This window comes from Chenopodium album, chromosome 17, assembly GCF_948465745.1.
Source record: "Chenopodium album chromosome 17, dcCheAlbu1.1, whole genome shotgun sequence".
NCBI lineage: Eukaryota > Viridiplantae > Streptophyta > Magnoliopsida > Caryophyllales > Amaranthaceae > Chenopodium > Chenopodium album.
The window spans coordinates 38247482-38261134 of NC_137850.1; positions in this window are offsets into that span (position 1 = coordinate 38247482).

Below are 13653 nucleotides of genomic sequence, written 5' to 3' on the forward strand. Positions count from 1 at the left end.
TTATGAGGCACAAAAATTATATCTGACTGTCTTTGAACATCTTTAAATTCGAATAGAATTAGGATTTAAGAAAAAGGAAAGTTTTAAAAAAGGAAAGTTTTTATTTAACTCAAATTCTTTCATCTCAATTTTTAAAAAGGGTAATTATGATCTTTTAGAAACTTATAGAAGCTTCTAATTAATCCTAATTAGTTTAGGTATAGGATTAGACCTTTGGACCCTCCACATGATCATTGGGCCGTAGGTAAGATCCGGTTCGAGCCCAGTTTAGTATTTTGGCCATAACTTCCTCATTATTCATCGGAATTGAGCCTATAATATATAATTGTTATTTCCTACACCCCTCTCTAGCCAAAACTACCTACTCCCCCTCACTAAATTACAAACATAGCCTTTCTAGATAACTCTCCATACCCATTTACACCACAATAAACAAGTAACTGACTAACCGCTTACATATACGGAAAAAAAAAAATCATCATTTTCTCTAATTCTCTTCAACTCCAATTTCTCTCTCTTCAAATACTCAAAATCGCTACAAATCAGGGAAAAAATCTTCAAAAAGGCTACAATAATCAGATGTCTTATTTAAAGGATGAAATTGCAATGTCGAAAGAAAATCCACCAAAGAAACAGCGAATATCAAAATCGTAAGTTTTTTTTGTTCATTATTTATATGATTAAACCTTAATATTATAAATTATTTTTACGGATTATGTTTATCATTAATAATTTAAGTGTAAAATTGCTAAATATTGTTTAACAACATGTATAATAAAGTAGTAATTTGTTTAACTTGTTTTGTAGACTATTAGAAGGAAGTTCTAGAGAGTCCTAAAGTGGATTCTAGATCTGCGGTTTTGTAAGTTTTACTTACCTAATTTGAAGTTGTTTATTTATAAATTTTAGCTTAAATTTAGTTAGTTACATTTTAAATATGTTTACCCATGTTTACTAATTTCTGAAAAATTAAAAAAAAAAACATTTAAAATTCGTAAAGACAGAGATGATGATGATATTCCTATTCTCTCTCCATTTAGATTTAATTCGTAGTGAAAATACTTTTGATGTATGTTCATTTTCATTTACATAAATGTTCAGTTATGTACTGCATATGGTTCATATTACATGCAACTTGGGTGTATAATTTGTGAGAGTTAAAAATTCTAAAGTTGCATAAAATATGAACCATGGTTAGTATTAAATTTTGATATTTATTCATTCTCATACAAAAAGATGTCATTTGACTTTTAATAATACTGTTCATTTTCATATTGAAAAATGTTCATTTATATTTCAATACTTGCTCATTATCGTATATATTGAGCTATACATGTTCATTTTATAACAATGTGTTTATATATGTATTTATAATGTTTATTAAGTTTTATTTTAATAAATTTGATCTCTTATTACACAGGATAATTATATAAAAATGTTGAAGAGTATGAAGAATGTGATTCTTATATTGAGAAATGATACATACCAAAGAAAGTACACATGTTATATATTGTAAGGCTTGAAAAGGGTACAACCTAACAACAAGAAAGATGCTTTCATATCAGTACCATTTATTTATACCAAATGTATTAAATGGCGATCGATGTCATTTTGGAAGATGCATATGTACAATTTAGAATAATAATACAGTAATAATTTTACTTTTAAGAGTACAAACTACTATGTGTATTAGTAGAAGAACTTGTTACAGTTGTAATTGAAGTTTATTTTTATATTTGATACTATGTTTATATACACATTAATACATGTTCATTTTCATAATAATACATGTTCATTTTCATATTAATATATGTTCATTAGCGTATACATGCTCAATTTTATTTTGATAGATGTTTATTTAAATTATATTAAATGTCCAATTGCACATTTAAAGATATTCATTCAAGTTTTAATAATTGTTCATTTTATATAATTTAAAATGCTTTTTGAATATTAACAATACAATTTAAAAGAGACAATAATGTTCATTTTAAATTTTTAATAGATAAATTTACATTTTGGAATTAAAGCTAAAGAAAAGCTTATTTCTAATTTATGAATTCACTCTTATATTGGTAGATGATTCAAAACATCTTGAGCATATGATATTTCTAATATTGAATTGATTAATGTTCAAATACATATAATATAATGTTAATTTATATAACAACTATTGTTCAATTTCATAATACGTCGTTTTCATTAACAAATTGACCACATTAGAAAATTATGGATACAATACATTGTCCAACTAATACTATTTGAAGAAAACACTCAGTGTAAGGATAATATAAGAGCAGCAAGAAGATTCGCAAAAGCATAATATTCAATGTTCACTTATGCATAGAAATATATTCATATTTGGGAGATAAATATTGTAGATAATATTTGTTTACAAAATTATTACTCTATGTTTTATTTTTAAGTATTTACCTTTAAATTTTGATAGATTATATATTTTTAAAGAATGAAACTTTTTATAATATATATAAATTGTGTGTTTTTAGATTAAGTGTTGTCTTTAATAACTTTGTTAATTATGTACAATGAAATGATCAAATTTAGAAACATAAATGTTCAATAATACATGAATTCCTACTTGATCATTACCTGTACTTTTTAAAATGTTCAATATCACCGAGAAATATAATCATTATCAAAATCAAATATGTTCATTTACCTCACTTGTCTGAAAAAAGTATTAAAATCAACCAAAAATCCTAAAGTATATATATATATATATATTTTTTTAAAAAAAACTAGTTCTTCCTTGCTATTGTTTGCAAACCTCTTAGTTACATTAGTATAAAAAGAGCTAAAAACCTATCGTACTTATACGAAACATATTGACCACCACGTCGAATTCCTTAAACATTTCTTTGAACATTTGAATGAAGTTTATCTTTTCTTGAAACACTTGAAGTAACTTCCAACATTTCTAGAAGATGTGGGAGCAAGTTGATCATTTCTTGGAACATTTGGACAAACTTCAACATTTTTAGAAACAATTGATAGAACTTGAACATATATTGTAACACTTGAAGGACCTTGAACATTTCTTGAAACACTTGAAGTAGCTTGAACATTTGTTGAAATACTTGAAGAAGCTTGAACATTTCTTGAAACAAGTTTAGAACCTTAAACATTTTTAGGAACACGAGGAAGAACTCTAACATTACCTAATGCTTCTATTATTCTGATCATTTCTAACAATATTGAATTATTGACACGAACATGAACGTTTCTTGGACACTAGCGGAAATTCTAGCAGTATTAGAACAACTTGAACGAATTAATTAACTTGAAAAGTAAGAATACATTGATCATTTATACAAACATTCGATTTCTTCTCTTTATAAAAAATATTGATCATCATCAAAAGCATATATATATGCATGTACATATATAAAAGAATAAATGAACATGATAAATATAAATGATTATTTAGTATTATCAAATTGATCAAAATAATGAAAAATTATTTTTTTAAAAAAAACACACCAACACAAAAACGAACATAATCATTAACATATATGTACAATAACAAAACACTAAACAATAAAAATCTAAATGATCACTTAGCATTATTATCAACTTGATTAAAATAATAAACAACTAATTATAATATTAATAACAATGTCAATTAATGAGCATCCAAAAATAACAAGTATACAATTATATCACAACATTAATATATATATGATCATTTAGCATTATCAAATTGATCAAAATAAAAAATCGAATTGAAAAATATCAAAAAAATACAGAAATTCTAATATTGGAAAATAACAACAAATAGCAATCAAAATCAATAATTAATAAACAAAAAACAACTAACAACTAACAAAATGAAAAAACAGAATACACAAATTGAACTAAAATAGAGACAAAATTAAATATTAACAAAACTAATCAAAATTACTCACATTGATCAACAAAGTAATCAAGCAATCTAACACAAGAAGGTAAAATCACTTGACAATCACGATCAACATCGCCAATCGAAGAATGCATAATTTCACAATCACGATCAACAACACAAATCAACGATTCCTCCATGATTGAGAAAGAAAATTAAAAAAAAACACATGAATGAGAGAGAAGTAATGAAATAGTGAGAGAAAATTCAGAAAAACAAATGGAAAAACAGAAAATTAGGTATATAAATCATGAATTTATATGTGTGGCTTGGGAAGTAAGAAACAAGAGTAATGAGAAGGAAAGAAAAAAAAAGTTGAATAAAAACAGAAACTATATAAAAAAAAAAATGAAACGACGTAGTTTAGGGAGGGGGAGTAGGGAACTCTACCTAAAGGGGGATGTAGGTAAAAATTTTCATATAATATATCGTTGGAAAGGTCTTTTCAAACCCTATCCAACCACACTATTATTGGACCCTTATCATGGACCAAACTAAACTGGAATGCACGTTTTTCATAAATAAGGTAAGAAAAGAAATTTTTTCAAAAATAGAAAGAAGAGATATTTTAATAAAAACATCCTCATCACTAGACTTTTCACACTTTCACTTCATTCGATTATGATTCGACGTGAAAGGTACTCATCACTGGGTTTGGTTTTGGGGAGACACAAATGGGTGTCTACTCTATATGTTTTGTCAATTTATCATTACTATATGTTTACATTTTTTGTTGAAACTTTCATGTAAGGATTTTGCATTGTAATATTTTATTGCATTAATTTTATATCTCTGGAATGCAGCATAGCAGCATCAGTTTTGTTAGGAGTGTTTTTTTTTTTTTTTTTTTTTTTTTTTTTTTTTTTTTTTTTTTTTTTTTTTGCTACCATATCCTATCAGCCAATACCCAAGGACCTATTCTACTGGGGTACATATATATTTGTGTATCTTCCCTTTTCTATGTTTAACGATCATTTTGAATTGTTTGCATACATTTAATGATTCAACTAAGAATTCGTATGCACTAATAATCACAGAACTAAAGGAACCATTCAATCTACGCAAAGGATGGCTTTTGTGGACTATTATTGCTTTGGCTTGCTATTATGTTTGGTGTCTTTCTAGTTTCTACAAATTGCCGGATGTAAAGGTTAGGACTCGATCTTGAACTACTATAGTTGTTGATTATGGATAAAGTTTAAATTCTTATAAAGACATACATACAATATTGTTGATCATTTCATATGATTTGCATCCTGATATGATCTAATCAAAAAATTTTATCAACTCTTCATCTTTAGTTAGTGCACAATAGCCACACTGCTACAGCCATTTCCGTGTAAATATGGACATATGGATAGTCAATTAATCACCAGTTTTGATATTTGATTTCAAGAAGAGTGCAAAGAGTGGTGGTGTGTGTTACTTCAATGCACAAATTTCAGGTACATATCTTTACAAGAAATAGTTCTTCATTTGGCCATATATATAATATATAAACTCTACCACTTGTATTTGGATGGTGTATTGATAATGTATGTATTTGCAGCACTCTCTGCGTGTTTGTGTGTATGAGTATTATTGGTCCAGTTGCAGAAGAAGTCTTGCATCGCGGTTTTTTCTTGGCATCATTGACCAAATGGTTAGTCAAAGTGTATCAAGTTTGCCTGCAGTCTCTACATTTTTGTGTTGCATATAGTTATCCCGGCCCTTGTGCCACTTAGGGCTTAACCACATTTCTTTTTCTTGACCACGCCAGTCATTGTCCTGTAATGTTCTTCAAAAAACACGACCTAAGCACAGCCCCAGGGGATTCCTAGTTCCTATATCTTATTCATACGTTAAATGATTATTCCATAAATTAATTCATTCATTCATTCAATGTTACACACTTATTTATACTAACAATTTGGTTTCTTTTTTCCCTTGATCTGCACGGTTCCTACACAGGTTACTGTGGGGATCAGTTCATTCGTATTTGCTATTGTCCATAGAGATCCAATTCCTAGTACCTTAATCGGTCATTATGATATGGGTATTTGTTCTACCTGAGTGTGTCAAAAATAAGTATTTGCTGATATTCACATTAATATACAGATTCTGCATTTTCATCTATTGTTACAAATCTTTCTTGTATGCAAGAGAAATATTAGGACCAAATTACATGCTTTAGATGAATGAGTAGCTATTAGATGTCATTTTTTTTGTAGTCTGTAGAATTACATGCTTTATTAATTGCTTTTGTGCAAGGTCACAACTCACATATTTATGTTCTCGCTGCTCTATTGCTGTTAGCTATAATGAATTGATTGCTTAATCATCATGGTTCCATTGAAAATGTTTAATTTACAATAGTAGGGAAATGCTTGTACAATTAATTACATTGTTTTGTCAATTACTTTCCAATCAAGTGTCTGATTGAAAAACCCTCTCTGTGCTTGAGAATAGCTCCAGTTATAATCATTGAGTCTATCTTATTTATGTCTTATTGTGTGATTATATATCATGATTAGGTTTTTGGTCTGTATACTTGTATATAGAACTCAGGTATATGTATTATCAGATTGCCAGTATATGCTCCATGTAGATACCCTTGAGAAAGTGAGAAACATTCCAATTCAATGTTGTGTTTGTATATGATTGTATACCTGGTTTTCTATCACAAGAAAGAGAATCTACGTGAGTGTGTCTACTACTTCATGCGTTATATGTACGAAATATTTTAACATCATCATAGCAGTGCGGATCTTATTAAGGTATGAGTTGTCAAAAATTTTATTTTTGTTTGATAAATACAATTTGATGTTAGCTACAATCTTGAATTAAAACTTTCCTCTTGTATATTTGTTGTGTTGATAGGATTTTTCAAGAACTACACCGTATACCGAGGAAGAGATAAATGAGGTTCGAGATATTTGGGTAGAGTATTTTTATATGTAATGTTAAACTTTAGATTTACACTTAGCAAATGTTGGAATCTTGTTTTGGATTATAGGCTTGACATGAATGAATTTGGTTAATTGGAGTTGGGATGATGAGTATAATATCAATGATATTGAGATGTAAACTTATTATTGGACAGGTTGTTAATATATAATGCCGTCATTCCCAATTTTATGGGTAGGCCAATATACAAAGGAAACTCTGCCAAAATTTACATTTGCATTCATTAATATTGCATTTTAATTTCTATTATTGGCGTTAGCATATTACGTTATACCACTACCAAGGGAAACAAGTACTACAAACATATAGAAGCAATTATTATATATATATAAAAAATTCACATCATTTGTGTCACTCATTAAACAAACAAGTGACGCAAATAACTCGCTTTTGTATTGTCTAGTAAGCCATTTGCGTCACTCCTATATAAACAAGTGACACAAATTAAAAACAAAAAGTTGCTCAGAACAGCTATTTGCGTCACTCCTATATAAACAAGTGACGCAAATGACTTTCATTTACGTCACTTGTTTATATAGGAGAAACGCAAATAACTCTTATTTGCGTCGCGCCTAGGAAAGACGCAAATGATTTAAAAGTCATTTGCGTCGCGAGCAGTTGCGTCGCTCATATAAGCGACACAAATGCACTACAAATGAGCGACGCAAATGAGCCTTTTTCTACTAGTGACGTATCTGTTAGGAATCAGGTCGAACGTAGCTCTAACCGAACTTTGCACAAGTGAATGTATACCTCAAAGAGGTCTTTCGAGGGTTGGAGTGTGGTTAAGCTAATAGGTGAAGAAGAAAGGGTAAAAGGCTCAAGACCCGAGGTAAGACCCCAAGGTGTGTAATTGTGAATTTGAAATTTTGGATTTTGCAAGTTTTATTTTCACATTTTTTTTTCTTTGAATTTCTTTTCTTTTATTTTTTTTTTATTTTTAATTTTTTTGAATCAATATAAGCAATCTCAGATCATGCGATCCATCACTCACTTGGCATTCATGTTTCTCAGGCACGGTACCAAGCACTCAATGAGAGGCGTAATTTGAGACGTGTTCATATTAAAGACATCGGTTGATTCGCCCTTAGACATTGTTTTATTGTTGCTTTGTAGCTTTTTTTTTTACTTGCTTTTGAATGTTATACAAATTACACACCTTCCCATCCCATGGTTAGGTGAATGTGGGTTGAATAAATGAGGCCAACCGTTAGACGAGGCTCAAAGTGGTTAATGAAGAAATGGATATGTGATTGAATGGTTAATGGGGAATGAATGGGTTACAAAGGTGCCTTAAATCATTGGTGTACCTTGTGTTTGGTTAAGCAATTCTTTTTATTTTTTTTGCGAATGATGATCGGATGCAAAGGAAAGAAACGCTCAGTGATGGAAAAGGTAAGAAATATGACACATAGACAATACACATGGATAACGAGAACCTATGCTAGACTTATTAGGGGAAAGGGTTGAAACAAAAGAAGAAAAAAAATCATGAAATCTTGTATGGAAAGCTCGTCTCGTGCTTCGTCTTCATGGTTGCTTATGACTTCCTTCTTACCGCTAGGAGGGACAACAATTTTGGTATTGTTGATGATTTGATTGGAACAAAAGAAGGAAGGAATGACGTTCCCCTTATTCTTCCAACTCTTGGACTATGGAACAAAATGAGCTCACTTAATGCATAGAATCAATACTCGGATTGGAAATGAATAGTGTATGAAAGAATTTTCAAAATCAATGGGAAATACTCCACTCATTCCTATTACGACAGAAAATGACGCATGCATGGTCCTAATATACGATCATAAACAATATAGTGCGTTACTTGAAGACAAAGTGTGTGCAACGACTCAACATGTGTGATTAGGTGATTTTATTAAGACTCGTGGTATGATCGCATGGTTAGACATGAGAACGTTGTGAAAAACATAGGACCCAAGGACCAAATAGCACGGAAGACTAAAAGACAAACTAATTCGATGAATTTTGTCCAATTTTAATGTTTATGCTATTTAATAGGTGAAAAAAGTCCATTGGCAATCGTTAGTCATAAATAAATCAACCACAATCAACAACAACGAACACATGTTAAGGTTAGCACAAAAAATCACAAGAAACTAGGAAGACGAGTGGAATTCTAGAAGAGTTAGGACTCATGGGTATAAATAAATAAATAAATAAAAATCTATAATACTATGTTATACGAGTTGACACGGATTAAAGGACTTGGCTAAGACTAGCTTGACACAAAAAGATATAAAAAAAAATATTAAAAAGAAAGAAAGTTGACGCTAAAAAGACACCTAAACGTAACTGGACAGGCTGTAGTATATCGGTTATAACTTTTGGTCTGTGACTTTGATTGGGACGAAATCAACGCCAAATGAAAGATAAAACTCAGGGCTACATATCCATAGGTGGAACAACATGCAAATCTTTCTAGAACTCCGGATATGACCAAAACAAGTTGACTCTTGTGCAAGATACGGGAATAAAAATCCGGGTTGACTCAAAATAAAAAAATAAAAAAAAACTATGACTTGACTCTAATAAAAAAGGAGGGTTACATAAGAAAAAAAACAGAAAAAAAAATAAAATAAAAATATGCACACATAAGCACATTGTCACGAATGATGCAATGAAGTTTGCAACCTAAAGTCAAGATCTATGTTCCACTATGGTCAAGCTTATTTGGGTGTCAAAGGGTACCAAGGTTAGGAGTTTGGACGCGTTAACAAGGCAGCCTCCCTTGAGGGTGTATGCCAACGGGCGGCTCTGCGAGTTCGTGATGAAATCGAACTTGACTCCATGGTTTGGGTGGATTTAAAAACTCGGATGAACCCTTATGTAGGGAATATTTCAAGCGTTAATCCCCTAGCTTGAACCCCACTGTGATCATACACTAAAGTACGGTGGCGTCCAAAGGGAAAGAAGATAGAGCAAAAGAGTCGCCAACAAGTTTTCTAGGAACTTGTAAACTGCTCACGAGGTGAAGGTTACACCCCTTAACGATCCAAGAGATCGTCAACTCCATAAGGTCTTGAATCAAATAGGGTTCGGGGATGAAGGTACAAATACAACCTAAAAGAGATTGAACCTGCCCTAATAATAGGCCTCTACTTTATTCAGATCGTATACATGTGCGCTTTCTGACTAACATGCAATCAATAGGTTTACCCTAAACCTGTTTATCTATGTTGGTTGAATATAATGCACAAATAAATCCATTATTGGCGATCACTTGAGTTATAATCAAATTAACCTAACAAGATTATTAATTATCTTATTAAGCGTGATTACAAGTACAAATTCCCTTTAAACATGCAATTAAAAGGCATGATCAAGCAATAAATAATAGATATGTATCAAGCAACATAATAATAATCATAATAATTATAATTATAATTATAAATCATAAAAATAATCATAATCATAATTATAAAAACAATCATGAATCATGTTAAAGCATAATAATAATAGCAAGATCCTAGGTATGATACTAACAACATTAATAACAAACCCTAGCATGTCACTAAACATTAAAAATTATATATTTAGCCCTAACATGATACTAACATGAATATTAGGAAAGAAAATAGGAAGCATCGCAGGAATCATGATTGATATAAGCAAATCACCCTAAATATCATACTAAAGAAAGCATCCTAACATGATACTAGGAACATCCTAAACATGATACTAGGAATCAATAAAACATCCTAACATGATACTAGGAATCAAAATAACAATCTAAGCATGATTTGTATATCATAAAATCAATAAATCAATTAAAGCACTTACTTGGATGCCTCGTATCTCTTTCTAATAACAAAATACACAAGTTAGTAACTTCAAGGAAAATAATAATTAAAACAATTAAATTAAATAATGAAAATAAAGATTTGGGACCAAACCCTCAGAAATTAAACCTTTCACGTCTAGGGCGAAGGCAACTTCGAATATGGCTAGGTGTATCTAGATCAAATGAATGCGGAATTTTTATATTTAAGAGAAGCTAGTTTAGAAAAGAGAGAGAGAGAGAGAGAGAGAGAGAGAATAATCAAGAAAATCTTGATGAGAGTTGGTAAAAGAGAGAATAAGAATTGATGAGAATGAGAGAGAATTGTAGGTTGTAGATGAAAACTGGTTATCGAAAACAGATTTTTTAGCACGTTATATATAGAGAAAATCAGCCAAAAAGATAAAATATCAAAACAGAGTTCTGGCGCACAAAAAACAGATTAGCGCCAACGCTGGCTATTGGCGCCAGGCGCCAACAGTAGCGCCAGGCGCCAACACTAGCGCCAAGCGCCAGGCGCTGATCTGGAAATTCACGCGTTTTCTTAAAATCAGATAAAAATTGTCGTACAGGAGGATAAAATCGTATTTTTTCCTCAAAAATGGTCTTTGGTTTTAATTAAAACTCTGAAAAGTTAACAAAAGTCAATTTATCAATGCTAATTGAATTAGGAATGAAAAGAACTTTCTAGAAGAATCTAGAAGACTAAAACCATTCCTAATTGCATTAGGAATGATAAATCTATATTAGGTCCTCCCCTAAATCATTGAGCCGCATATAAGGCTCAACCGGGCCCAGTTCAGTAAATTGGCCATAACTTCCTCAATATTCATCGGAATTGGGCTTATAATATATCGTTGGAAAGCTCTTTTCAAGCCCCATCTAACTACACTATTTTTGGACCCATATCATGGACCAACCAAACTGGATTGACTGTTTTCTTAAAATAAGTTTTCAAAAACAGAGAGAAGAGAAAAGAAATTAAAACTATCCGCAACACTAGACTTTCCACACTTTCACTTCATTCGATTATGATTCGACGCGAAAGGTACTCATCACTGGATTTGGTTTTGGGGAGACACAAATGGGTGTCCACACCTTATTGCCATGAGTGTTTTTGGGTTGATAGAGCTTAATTCCCCGGGGCTAGCCACGTACGTAGAAAACGTACAATTGTGGAAAAACAAACAACCTAAAATGCATATGCATATGTGACAATGCCAATTAAATAACAGGAATACAATTCAAGAATCTTTCAAGTCTCATCCACTCAACTCAATTAAATATCAATCACTCAAATCGATAAATAACAAAGAATCCTCGCTCCCTAGTGGAGTCGCCAAATTGTAGGCGTCGTTTGAAGTGCGCCTACATAAGCATAGTGTGAATATACTTGGCACTCTTAGGAAGTGGGAATTGACATAATACAATTAGGGACGCGATTAGGGACAAAGTAAAGTAGGGAACCGCCAACAAGTTTTTAACGAACTTGTAAACCGTTCACGGATTATAAAAGGCAACCACGATTAAGGGACAACGAAAGGCAACAACAATTGACCCATGAAGGTTACATTCCATTCATAATCCATGAGATTACTAACTCCATATGGTTCGGAACCACGAAAGGAGGATCATGGATGATGGTACAAAGTGAGTCATGAAGTCACATTCGCCCGTATTGGCCTCTACTCGATTCTTATAGTGAACAACAATCCTGTAATCTCAAAGGCATACAAACAAAATATTCAATTCGCTCCAAACTATTATTATGCTAAATTGGTTGAATATTAATGCAACATATTATTATTCTAAAATATTTGTGACCACTTAAATTAACAACAAGATTAAAGGAACCTAAACCGGTTGTCCAAATTATCTTATTAGTCGTGATTTTCAATTACATGTTCCGTCCCTTTAAGATGCAATATGGTGATCATAATAAATAATAATAGAAACCAACATTAATATTGGAAGCAATTTAACAATAAATCCAACATATAAAATTGTTAGAAAAATAATAGAAATAAAAGGAACATGATTCCTTACTTTGATTTTGCTTGCTTGCAACTATAAAAACAATAAACGCGTTAATAACTTCAAGGAAAACTAATACAACGGTAATTAAAATGAAATTAAATAGAGTTGATTTGGGGCCAAACTCTCAAACAATTCTACCTTTCACGCCTTGGTTTAAGGACAGAACCTCGGGTAAAGTACGGACTCCTTGGAGTGCTTAAGGAAGGTAATTTGAGAGAATAGGGTAGGCTAGTGTTTAGGCTAGAGGGAACACACGGAACCCTAAAATGGATAAAAACCCTAAAAACACTGCCGTGACACGGAAGAAAAATGTCGCGTGACGGGAAATATTTGTGTGACGCGGGATATTCTAGAATGACACGGGACATATTTGACCTACGAGAAGTGAAAACGCATGAAGGGTTTATGCGGAAAAGACAAGGGACTGTCCCATGTCACGGTACTAGCACCGTGTCACGGGGAACTGTGCCGTGGCACAGCAGTGTGTCCGTGGCGTGGCACAGTTTGCCGTGACGCGGTAGGCCCTTTGTCTCTTTTTCCGTCTAAATACATTTTTGCCCTAATTATGCTCAGCCTTTTAAGCGTCGATTCAAATTTTCGGGCTATTTTTGATTTATTATTAATTTAATTGGGCTAAAATAATAATAATGAAAAAATAAATAAAAAGGTTTGGGCCAAACTAAAAAATTAAACTATGCTTTAAGTAAACATTAGGACTGATCCCTCGACTATTTTATGAACTGAATTCGACTAAACATGAACTTTAAGCATTCCCGGGATTAAATACTCAACCCGACCAATAACGGAGGTGAAAGGTTGTTCATCATCGGGTTTGGTTTCGGCGAGACATTTTTAAGTGTCTACACCCACATGGCTCTAGGCCCATTTCTCCTCATGTGCAAAGGTATAAAAGCCATCAATTGTACCATTTTACATTCATTCACATATAACC